We start from the raw sequence: 7500 nt of genomic DNA, 5'->3' as shown, positions 1-7500 counted from the left end.
GTGGTAGTAGTAATTTTATTTTATTTTTTTTTGAAATTCGTGCAAACGGCAAAGAAATGGTTAAATAGAATTACAAGTCGTAGACTAACGGATGCGATCATACCAACTCACATGCACCGGATCCCATCAGAACTCCGAAGTTAAGCGAGTTTGGGCGAGAGTAGTACTAGGATGGGTGACCTCCTGGGAAGTCCTCGTGTTGCATCCCCCAATCTTTTTTTTTTCTTTTTTTTTTGTTTTTTTTTTTTTGGGGAAGCGCGTCGTATATAACCGAACGTCGTGCTTGGGAGATGAAAGAAATAGAGTGGTAGTAGTAATTTTATTTGTTTTTTTTTTGAAATTCGTGCAAACGGCAAAGAAATGGTTAAATAGAATTACAAGTCGTAGACTAACGGATGCGATCATACCAACTCACATGCACCGGATCCCATCAGATATCCGAAGTTAAGCGAGTTTGGGCGAGAGTAGTACTAGGATGGGTGACCTCCTGGGAAGCCCTCGTGTTGCATCCCCCAATCTTTTTTTTTTCTTTTTTTTTTTTTTGGGGAAGCGCGTCGTATATAACCGAACGTCGTGCTTGGGAGATGAAAGAAATAGAGTGGTAGTAGTAATTTTATTTGTTTTTTTTTTGAAATTCGTGCAAACGGCAAAGAAATGGTTAAATAGAATTACAAGTCGTAGACTAACGGATGCGATCATACCAACTCACATGCACCGGATCCCATCAGAACTCCGAAGTTAAGCGAGTTTGGGCGAGAGTAGTACTAGGATGGGTGACCTCCTGTGAAGTCCTCGTGTTGCATCCCCCAAACTTTTTTTTTTCTTTTTTTTTTCTTTTTTTTTTTTTTGGGGAAGCGCGTCGTATATAACCGAACGTCGTGCTTGGGAGATGAAAGAAATAGAGTGGTAGTAGTAATTTTATTTGTTTTTTTTTTGAAATTCGTGCAAACGGCAAAGAAATGGTTAAATAGAATTACAAGTCGTAGACTAACGGATGCGATCATACCAACTCACATGCACCGGATCCCATCAGAACTCCGAAGTTAAGCGAGTTTGGGCGAGAGTAGTACCAGGATGGGTGACCTCCTGGGAAGTCCTCGTGTTGCATCCCCCAATCTTTTTTTTTTCTTTTTTTTTTTGTTTTTTTTTTTTGGGGAAGCGCGTCGTATATAACCGAACGTCGTGTTTGGGAGATGAAAGAAATAGAGTGGTAGTAGTAATTTTATTTGTTTTTTTTTTGAAATTCGTGCAAACGGCAAAGAAATGGTTAAATAGAATTACAAGTCGTAGACTAACGGATGCGATCATACCAACTCACATGCACCGGATCCCATCAGAACTCCGAAGTTAAGCGAGTCTGGGCGAGAGTAGTACTAGGATGGGTGACCTCCTGGGAAGTCCTCGTGTTGCATCCCCCAATCTTTTTTTTTTCTTTTTTTTTTTTTTTTTTTTTTTTGGGGAAGCGCGTCGTATATAACCGAACGTCGGGCTTGAGAGATGAAAGAAATAGAGTGGTAGTAGTAATTTCATTTGTTTTTTTTTTTGAAATTCGTGCAAACGGCAAAGAAATGGTTAAATAGAATTACAAGTCGTAGACTAACGGATGCGATCATACCAACTCACATGCACCGGATCCCATCAGAACTCCGAAGTTAAGCGAGTTTGGGCGAGAGTAGTACCAGGATGGGTGACCTCCTGGGAAGTCCTCGTGTTGCATCCCCCAATCTTTTTTTTTTCTTTTTTTTTTTGTTTTTTTTTTTTTGGGGAAGCGCGTCGTATATAACCGAACGTCGTGTTTGGGAGATGAAAGAAATAGAGTGGTAGTAGTAATTTTATTTGTTTTTTTTTTGAAATTCGTGCAAACGGCAAAGAAATGGTTAAATAGAATTACAAGTCGTAGACTAACGGATGCGATCATACCAACTCACATGCACCGGATCCCATCAGAACTCCGAAGTTAAGCGAGTTTGGGCGAGAGTAGTACTAGGATGGGTGACCTCCTGGGAAGTCCTCGTGTTGCATACCCCAATCTTTTTTTTTTCTTTTTTTTTTTTTTTTTTTTTTTTTTTGGGGAAGCGCGTCGTATATAACCGAACGTCGGGCTTGGGAGATGAAAGAAATAGAGTGGTAGTAGTAATTTCATTTGTTTTTTTTTTTGAAATTCGTGCAAACGGCAAAGAAATGGTTAAATAGAATTACAAGTCGTAGACTAACGGATGCGATCATACCAACTCACATGCACCGGATCCCATCAGAACTCCGAAGTTAAGCGAGTTTGGGCGAGAGTAGTACTAGGATGGGTGACCTCCTGGGAAGTCCTCGTGTTGCATCCCCCAATCTTTTTTTTTTCTTTTTTTTTTTTTGGGGAAGCGCGTCGTATATAACCGAACGTCGTGCTTGGGAGATGAAAGAAATAGAGTGGTAGTAGTAATTTTATTTGTTTTTTTTTTGAAATTCGTGCAAACGGCAAAGAAATGGTTAAATAGAATTACAAGTCGTAGACTAACGGATGCGATCATACCAACTCACATGCACCGGATCCCATCAGAACTCCGAAGTTAAGCGAGTTTGGGCGAGAGTAGTACTAGGATGGGTGACCTCCTGGGAAGTCCTCGTGTTGCATCCCCCAATCTTTTTTTTTTCTTTTTTTTTTTTTTGGGGAAGCGCGTCGTATATAACCGAACGTCGTGCTTGGGAGATGAAAGAAATAGAGTGGTAGTAGTAATTTTATTTGTTTTTTTTTTGAAATTCGTGCAAACGGCAAAGAAATGGTTAAATAGAATTACAAGTCGTAGACTAACGGATGCGATCATACCAACTCACATGCACCGGATCCCATCAGAACTCCGAAGTTAAGTGAGTTTGGGCGAGAGTAGTACTAGGATAGGTGACCTCCTGGGAAGCCCTCGTGTTGCATCCCCCAATCTTTTTTTTTTCTTTTTTTTTTTTTTGGGGAAGCGCATCGTATATAACCGAACGTCGTGCTTGGGAGATGAAAGAAATAGAGTGGTAGTAGTAATTTTATTTGTTTTTTTTTTGAAATTCGTGCAAACGGCAAAGAAATGGTTAAATAGAATTACAAGTCGTAGACTAACGGATGCGATCATACCAACTCACATGCACCGGATCCCATCAGAACTCCGAAGTTAAGCGAGTTTGGGCGAGAGTAGTATTAGGATGGGTGACCTCCTGGGAAGCCCTCGTGTTGCATCCCCCAATCTTTTTTTTTTCTTTTTTTTTTTTTTTGGGGAAGCGCGTCGTATATAACCGAACGTCGTGCTTGGGAGATGAAAGAAATAGAGTGGTAGTAGTAATTTTATTTGTTTTTTTTTTTAAATTCGTGCAAACGGCAAAGAAATGGTTAAATAGAATTACAAGTCGTAGACTAACGGATGCGATCATACCAACTCACATGCACCGTATCCCATCAGAACTCCGAAGTTAAGCGAGTTTGGGCGAGAGTAGTACTAGGATGGGTGACCTCCTGGGAAGTCCTCGTGTTGCATCCCCCAATCTTTTTTTTTTCTTTTTTTTTTTTTTGGGGAAGCGCGTCGTATATAACCGAACGTCGTGCTTGGGAGATGAAAGAAATAGAGTGGTAGTAGTAATTTTATTTGTTTTTTTTTTGAAATTCGTGCAAACGGCAAAGAAATGGTTAAATAGAATTACAAGTCGTAGACTAACGGATGCGATCATACCAACTCACATGCACCGGATCTCATCAGAACTCCGAAGTTAAGCGAGTTTGGGCGAGAGTAGTACTAGGATGGGTGACCTCCTGGGAAGTCCTCGTGTTGCATCCCCCAATCTTTTTTTTTTCTTTTTTTTTTTTTGGGGAAGCGCGTCGTATATAACCGAACGTCGTGCTTGGGAGATGAAAGAAATAGAGTGGTAGTAGTAATTTTATTTGTTTTTTTTTGAAATTCGTGCAAACGGCAAAGAAATGGTTAAAAAGAATTACAAGTCGTCGACTAACGGATGCGATCATACCAACTCACATGCATCGGATCCCATTAGAACTCCGAAGTTAAGCGAGTTTGGGCGAGAGTAGTACTAGGATGGGTGACCTCCTGGGAAGCCCTCGTGTTGCATCCCCCAATCTTTTTTTTTTCTTTTTTTTTTTTTTGGGGAAGCGCGTCGTATATAACCGAACGTCGTGCTTGGGAGATGAAAGAAATAGAGTGGTAGTAGTAATTTTATTTGTTTTTTTTTTGAAATTCGTGCAAACGGCAAAGAAATGGTTAAATAGAATTACAAGTCGTAGACTTTTTGTTTTTTCTTTTTTTTTTCTTTTTTTTTTTTTTGGGGAAGCGCGTCGTATATAACCGAACGTCGTGCTTGGGAGATGAAAGAAATAGAGTGGTAGTAGTAATTTTATTTGTTTTTTTTTTGAAATTCGTGCAAACGGCAAAGAAATGGTTAAATAGAATTACAAGTCGTAGACTTTTTGTTTTTTCTTTTTTTTTTCTTTTTTTTTTTTTTGGGGAAGCGCGTCGTATATAACCGAACGTCGTGCTTGGGAGATGAAAGAAATAGAGTGGTAGTAGTAATTTTATTTGTTTTTTTTTTGAAATTCGTGCAAACGGCAAAGAAATGGTTAAATAGAATTACAAGTCGTAGACTAACGGATGCGATCATACCAACTCACATGCACCGGATCCCATCAGAACTCCGAAGTTAAGTGAGTTTGGGCGAGAGTAGTACTAGGATGGGTGACCTCCTGGGAAGCCCTCGTGTTGCATCCCCCAATCTTTTTTTTTTCTTTTTTTTTTTTTCGGGAAGCGCGTCGTATATAACCGAACGTCGTGCTTGGGAGATGAAAGAAATAGAGTGGTAGTAGTAATTTTATTTGTTTTTTTTTTTGAAATTCGTGCAAACGGCAAAGAAATGGTTAAATAGAATTACAAGTCGTAGACTAACGGATGCGATCATACCAACTCACATGCACCGGATCCCATCAGAACTCCGAAGTTAAGCGAGTTTGGGCGAGAGTAGTACTAGGATGGGTGACCTCCTGGGAAGCCCTCGTGTTGCATCCCCCAATCTTTTTTTTTTCTTTTTTTTTTTTTTTGGGGAAGCGCGTCGTATATAACCGAACGTTGTGCTTGGGAGATGAAAGAAATAGAGTGGTAGTAGTAATTTTATTTGTTTTTTTTTTGAAATTCGTGCAAACGGCAAAGAAATGGTTAAATAGAATTACAAGTCGTAGACTAACGGATGCGATCATACCAACTCACATGCACCGTATCCCATCAGAACTCCGAAGTTAAGCGAGTTTGGGCGAGAGTAGTACTAGGATGGGTGACCTCCTGGGAAGTCCTCGTGTTGCATCCCCCAATTTTTTTTTTTTTTTTTTTTTTTTTGGGGAAGCGCGTCGTATATAACCGAACGTCGTGCTTGGGAGATGAAAGAAATAGAGTGGTAGTAGTAATTTTATTTGTTTTTTTTTTGAAATTCGTGCAAACGGCAAAGAAATGGTTAAATAGAATTACAAGTCGTAGACTAACGGATGCGATCATACCAACTCACATGCACCGGATCTCATCAGAACTCCGAAGTTAAGCGAGTTTGGGCGAGAGTAGTACTAGGATGGGTGACCTCCTGGGAAGTCCTCGTGTTGCATCCCCCAATCTTTTTTTTTTCTTTTTTTTTTTTTGGGGAAGCGCGTCGTATATAACCGAACGTCGTGCTTGGGAGATGAAAGAAATAGAGTGGTAGTAGTAATTTTATTTGTTTTTTTTTGAAATTCGTGCAAACGGCAAAGAAATGGTTAAATAGAATTACAAGTCGTCGACTAACGGATGCGATCATACCAACTCACATGCACCGGATCCCATTAGAACTCCGAAGTTAAGCGAGTTTGGGCGAGAGTAGTACTAGGATGGGTGACCTCCTGGGAAGTCCTCGTGTTGCATCCCCCAATCTTTTTTTTTTCTTTTTTTTTTCTTTTTTTTTTTTGGGGGAAGCGCGTCGTATATAACCGAACGTCGTGCTTGGGAGATGAAAGAAATAGAGTGGTAGTAGTAATTTTATTTGTTTTTTTTTTGAAATTCGTGCAAACGGCAAAGAAATGGTTAAATAGAATTACAAGTCGTAGACTAACGGATGCGATCATACCAACTCACATGCACCGGATCCCATAAGAACTCCGAAGTTAAGCAAGTTTGGGCGAGAGTAGTACTAGGATGGGTGACCTCCTGGGAAGCCCTCGTGTTGCATCCCCCAATCTTTTTTTTTTCTTTTTTTTTTTTTTGGGGAAGCGCGTCGTATATAACCGAACGTCGTGCTTGGGAGATGAAAGAAATAGAGTGGTAGTAGTAATTTTGTTTGTTTTTTTTTTGAAATTCGTGCAAACGGCAAAGAAATGGTTAAATAGAATTACAAGTCGTAGACTAACGGATGCGATCATACCAACTCACATGCACCGTATCCCATCAGAACTCCGAAGTTAAGCGAGTTTGGGCGAGAGTAGTACTAGGATGGGTGACCTCCTGGGAAGTCCTCGTGTTGCATCCCCCAATCTTTTTTTTTTCTTTTTTTTTTTTTTGGGGAAGCGCGTCGTATATAACCGAACGTCGTGCTTGGGAGATGAAAGAAATAGAGTGGTAGTAGTAATTTTATTTGTTTTTTTTTTGAAATTCGTGCAAACGGCAAAGAAATGGTTAAATAGAATTACAAGTCGTAGACTAACGGATGCGATCATACCAACTCACATGCACCGGATCCCATCAGAACTCCGAAGTTAAGCGAGTTTGGGCGAGAGTAGTACTAGGACGGGTGACCTCCTGGGAAGTCCTCGTGTTGCATCCCCCAATCTTTTTTTTTTCTTTTTTTTTTCTTTTTTTTTTTTGGGGGAAGCGCGTCGTATATAACCGAACGTCGTGCTTGGGAGATGAAAGAAATAGAGTGGTAGTAGTAATTTTATTTGTTTTTTTTTTGAAATTCGTGCAAACGGCAAAGAAATGGTTAAATAGAATTACAAGTCGTTGACTAACGGATGCGATCATACCAACTCACATGCACCGGATCCCATCAGAACTCCGAAGTTAAGCGAGCTTGGGCGAGAGTAGTACTAGGATGGGTGACCTCCTGGGAAGTCCTCATGTTGCATCCCCCAATCTTTTTTTTTTCTTTTTTTTTTTTTGGGGGAAGCGCGTCGTATATAACCGAACGTCGTGCTTGGGAGATGAAAGAAATAGAGTGGTAGTAGTAATTTTATTTGTTTTTTTTTTTGAAATTCGTGCAAACGGCAAAGAAATGGTTAAATAGAATTACAAGTCGTAGACTAACGGATGCGATCATACCAACTCACATGCACCGGATCCCATCAGAACTCCGAAGTTAAGCGAGTTTGGGCGAGAGTAGTACTAGGATGGGTGACCTCCTGGGAAGTCCTCGTGTTGCATCCCCCAATCTTTTTTTTTTCTTTTTTTTTTTTTTAGGGAAGCGCGTCGTATATAACCGAACGTCGTGCTTGGGAGATGAAAGAAATAGAGTGGT

The 7500-nt window shown here is 40.2% G+C and overlaps 24 non-coding genes across 24 annotated transcripts; all 24 read left to right on the top strand.

Annotated features, from left to right (window-relative positions):
• The first annotated feature begins 89 nt into the window (after positions 1 to 89).
• LOC137718971 (5S ribosomal RNA) lies at positions 90 to 208 on the top strand. Its single transcript, XR_011066048.1, has one exon. It is a non-coding gene; the product is annotated as a 5S ribosomal RNA (ribosomal RNA).
• Positions 209 to 393: 185 nt separating this feature from the next.
• LOC137719254 (5S ribosomal RNA) lies at positions 394 to 512 on the top strand. The gene has a single exon (XR_011066313.1). It is a non-coding gene; the product is annotated as a 5S ribosomal RNA (ribosomal RNA).
• A 175-nt stretch (positions 513 to 687) lies between these two features.
• Positions 688 to 806, top strand: LOC137719084 (5S ribosomal RNA). Its single transcript, XR_011066154.1, has one exon. It is a non-coding gene; the product is annotated as a 5S ribosomal RNA (ribosomal RNA).
• Positions 807 to 992: 186 nt separating this feature from the next.
• Positions 993 to 1111, top strand: LOC137719021 (5S ribosomal RNA). Its single transcript, XR_011066095.1, has one exon. It is a non-coding gene; the product is annotated as a 5S ribosomal RNA (ribosomal RNA).
• Positions 1112 to 1296: 185 nt separating this feature from the next.
• On the top strand, positions 1297 to 1415 carry LOC137719032 (5S ribosomal RNA). The gene has a single exon (XR_011066106.1). It is a non-coding gene; the product is annotated as a 5S ribosomal RNA (ribosomal RNA).
• Positions 1416 to 1601: 186 nt separating this feature from the next.
• On the top strand, positions 1602 to 1720 carry LOC137719019 (5S ribosomal RNA). The gene has a single exon (XR_011066094.1). It is a non-coding gene; the product is annotated as a 5S ribosomal RNA (ribosomal RNA).
• Positions 1721 to 1906: 186 nt separating this feature from the next.
• Positions 1907 to 2025, top strand: LOC137719103 (5S ribosomal RNA). Its single transcript, XR_011066172.1, has one exon. It is a non-coding gene; the product is annotated as a 5S ribosomal RNA (ribosomal RNA).
• A 189-nt stretch (positions 2026 to 2214) lies between these two features.
• LOC137718970 (5S ribosomal RNA) lies at positions 2215 to 2333 on the top strand. Its single transcript, XR_011066047.1, has one exon. It is a non-coding gene; the product is annotated as a 5S ribosomal RNA (ribosomal RNA).
• Positions 2334 to 2507: 174 nt separating this feature from the next.
• LOC137718969 (5S ribosomal RNA) lies at positions 2508 to 2626 on the top strand. Its single transcript, XR_011066046.1, has one exon. It is a non-coding gene; the product is annotated as a 5S ribosomal RNA (ribosomal RNA).
• A 175-nt stretch (positions 2627 to 2801) lies between these two features.
• Positions 2802 to 2920, top strand: LOC137719087 (5S ribosomal RNA). Its single transcript, XR_011066157.1, has one exon. It is a non-coding gene; the product is annotated as a 5S ribosomal RNA (ribosomal RNA).
• Positions 2921 to 3095: 175 nt separating this feature from the next.
• Positions 3096 to 3214, top strand: LOC137719197 (5S ribosomal RNA). The gene has a single exon (XR_011066261.1). It is a non-coding gene; the product is annotated as a 5S ribosomal RNA (ribosomal RNA).
• A 176-nt stretch (positions 3215 to 3390) lies between these two features.
• Positions 3391 to 3509, top strand: LOC137719265 (5S ribosomal RNA). The gene has a single exon (XR_011066324.1). It is a non-coding gene; the product is annotated as a 5S ribosomal RNA (ribosomal RNA).
• Positions 3510 to 3684: 175 nt separating this feature from the next.
• On the top strand, positions 3685 to 3803 carry LOC137719073 (5S ribosomal RNA). The gene has a single exon (XR_011066143.1). It is a non-coding gene; the product is annotated as a 5S ribosomal RNA (ribosomal RNA).
• A 173-nt stretch (positions 3804 to 3976) lies between these two features.
• LOC137719230 (5S ribosomal RNA) lies at positions 3977 to 4095 on the top strand. Its single transcript, XR_011066291.1, has one exon. It is a non-coding gene; the product is annotated as a 5S ribosomal RNA (ribosomal RNA).
• A 531-nt stretch (positions 4096 to 4626) lies between these two features.
• On the top strand, positions 4627 to 4745 carry LOC137719008 (5S ribosomal RNA). The gene has a single exon (XR_011066083.1). It is a non-coding gene; the product is annotated as a 5S ribosomal RNA (ribosomal RNA).
• Positions 4746 to 4920: 175 nt separating this feature from the next.
• Positions 4921 to 5039, top strand: LOC137719015 (5S ribosomal RNA). Its single transcript, XR_011066090.1, has one exon. It is a non-coding gene; the product is annotated as a 5S ribosomal RNA (ribosomal RNA).
• A 176-nt stretch (positions 5040 to 5215) lies between these two features.
• LOC137719263 (5S ribosomal RNA) lies at positions 5216 to 5334 on the top strand. Its single transcript, XR_011066322.1, has one exon. It is a non-coding gene; the product is annotated as a 5S ribosomal RNA (ribosomal RNA).
• A 173-nt stretch (positions 5335 to 5507) lies between these two features.
• LOC137719072 (5S ribosomal RNA) lies at positions 5508 to 5626 on the top strand. Its single transcript, XR_011066142.1, has one exon. It is a non-coding gene; the product is annotated as a 5S ribosomal RNA (ribosomal RNA).
• A 173-nt stretch (positions 5627 to 5799) lies between these two features.
• On the top strand, positions 5800 to 5918 carry LOC137719041 (5S ribosomal RNA). The gene has a single exon (XR_011066114.1). It is a non-coding gene; the product is annotated as a 5S ribosomal RNA (ribosomal RNA).
• A 185-nt stretch (positions 5919 to 6103) lies between these two features.
• Positions 6104 to 6222, top strand: LOC137719256 (5S ribosomal RNA). The gene has a single exon (XR_011066315.1). It is a non-coding gene; the product is annotated as a 5S ribosomal RNA (ribosomal RNA).
• Positions 6223 to 6397: 175 nt separating this feature from the next.
• On the top strand, positions 6398 to 6516 carry LOC137719262 (5S ribosomal RNA). The gene has a single exon (XR_011066321.1). It is a non-coding gene; the product is annotated as a 5S ribosomal RNA (ribosomal RNA).
• Positions 6517 to 6691: 175 nt separating this feature from the next.
• Positions 6692 to 6810, top strand: LOC137719182 (5S ribosomal RNA). Its single transcript, XR_011066247.1, has one exon. It is a non-coding gene; the product is annotated as a 5S ribosomal RNA (ribosomal RNA).
• Positions 6811 to 6995: 185 nt separating this feature from the next.
• Positions 6996 to 7114, top strand: LOC137719291 (5S ribosomal RNA). The gene has a single exon (XR_011066348.1). It is a non-coding gene; the product is annotated as a 5S ribosomal RNA (ribosomal RNA).
• Positions 7115 to 7290: 176 nt separating this feature from the next.
• LOC137718968 (5S ribosomal RNA) lies at positions 7291 to 7409 on the top strand. The gene has a single exon (XR_011066045.1). It is a non-coding gene; the product is annotated as a 5S ribosomal RNA (ribosomal RNA).
• The last annotated feature ends 91 nt before the right edge of the window (positions 7410 to 7500 follow it).

This window comes from Pyrus communis, chromosome 15 (assembly GCF_963583255.1).
Source record: "Pyrus communis chromosome 15, drPyrComm1.1, whole genome shotgun sequence".
Taxonomy (NCBI): Eukaryota; Viridiplantae; Streptophyta; class Magnoliopsida; order Rosales; family Rosaceae; genus Pyrus; species Pyrus communis.
The sequence above is the reverse complement of the archived record's forward strand: the minus strand, read 5'-3'. Positions and strand labels throughout refer to the sequence as shown.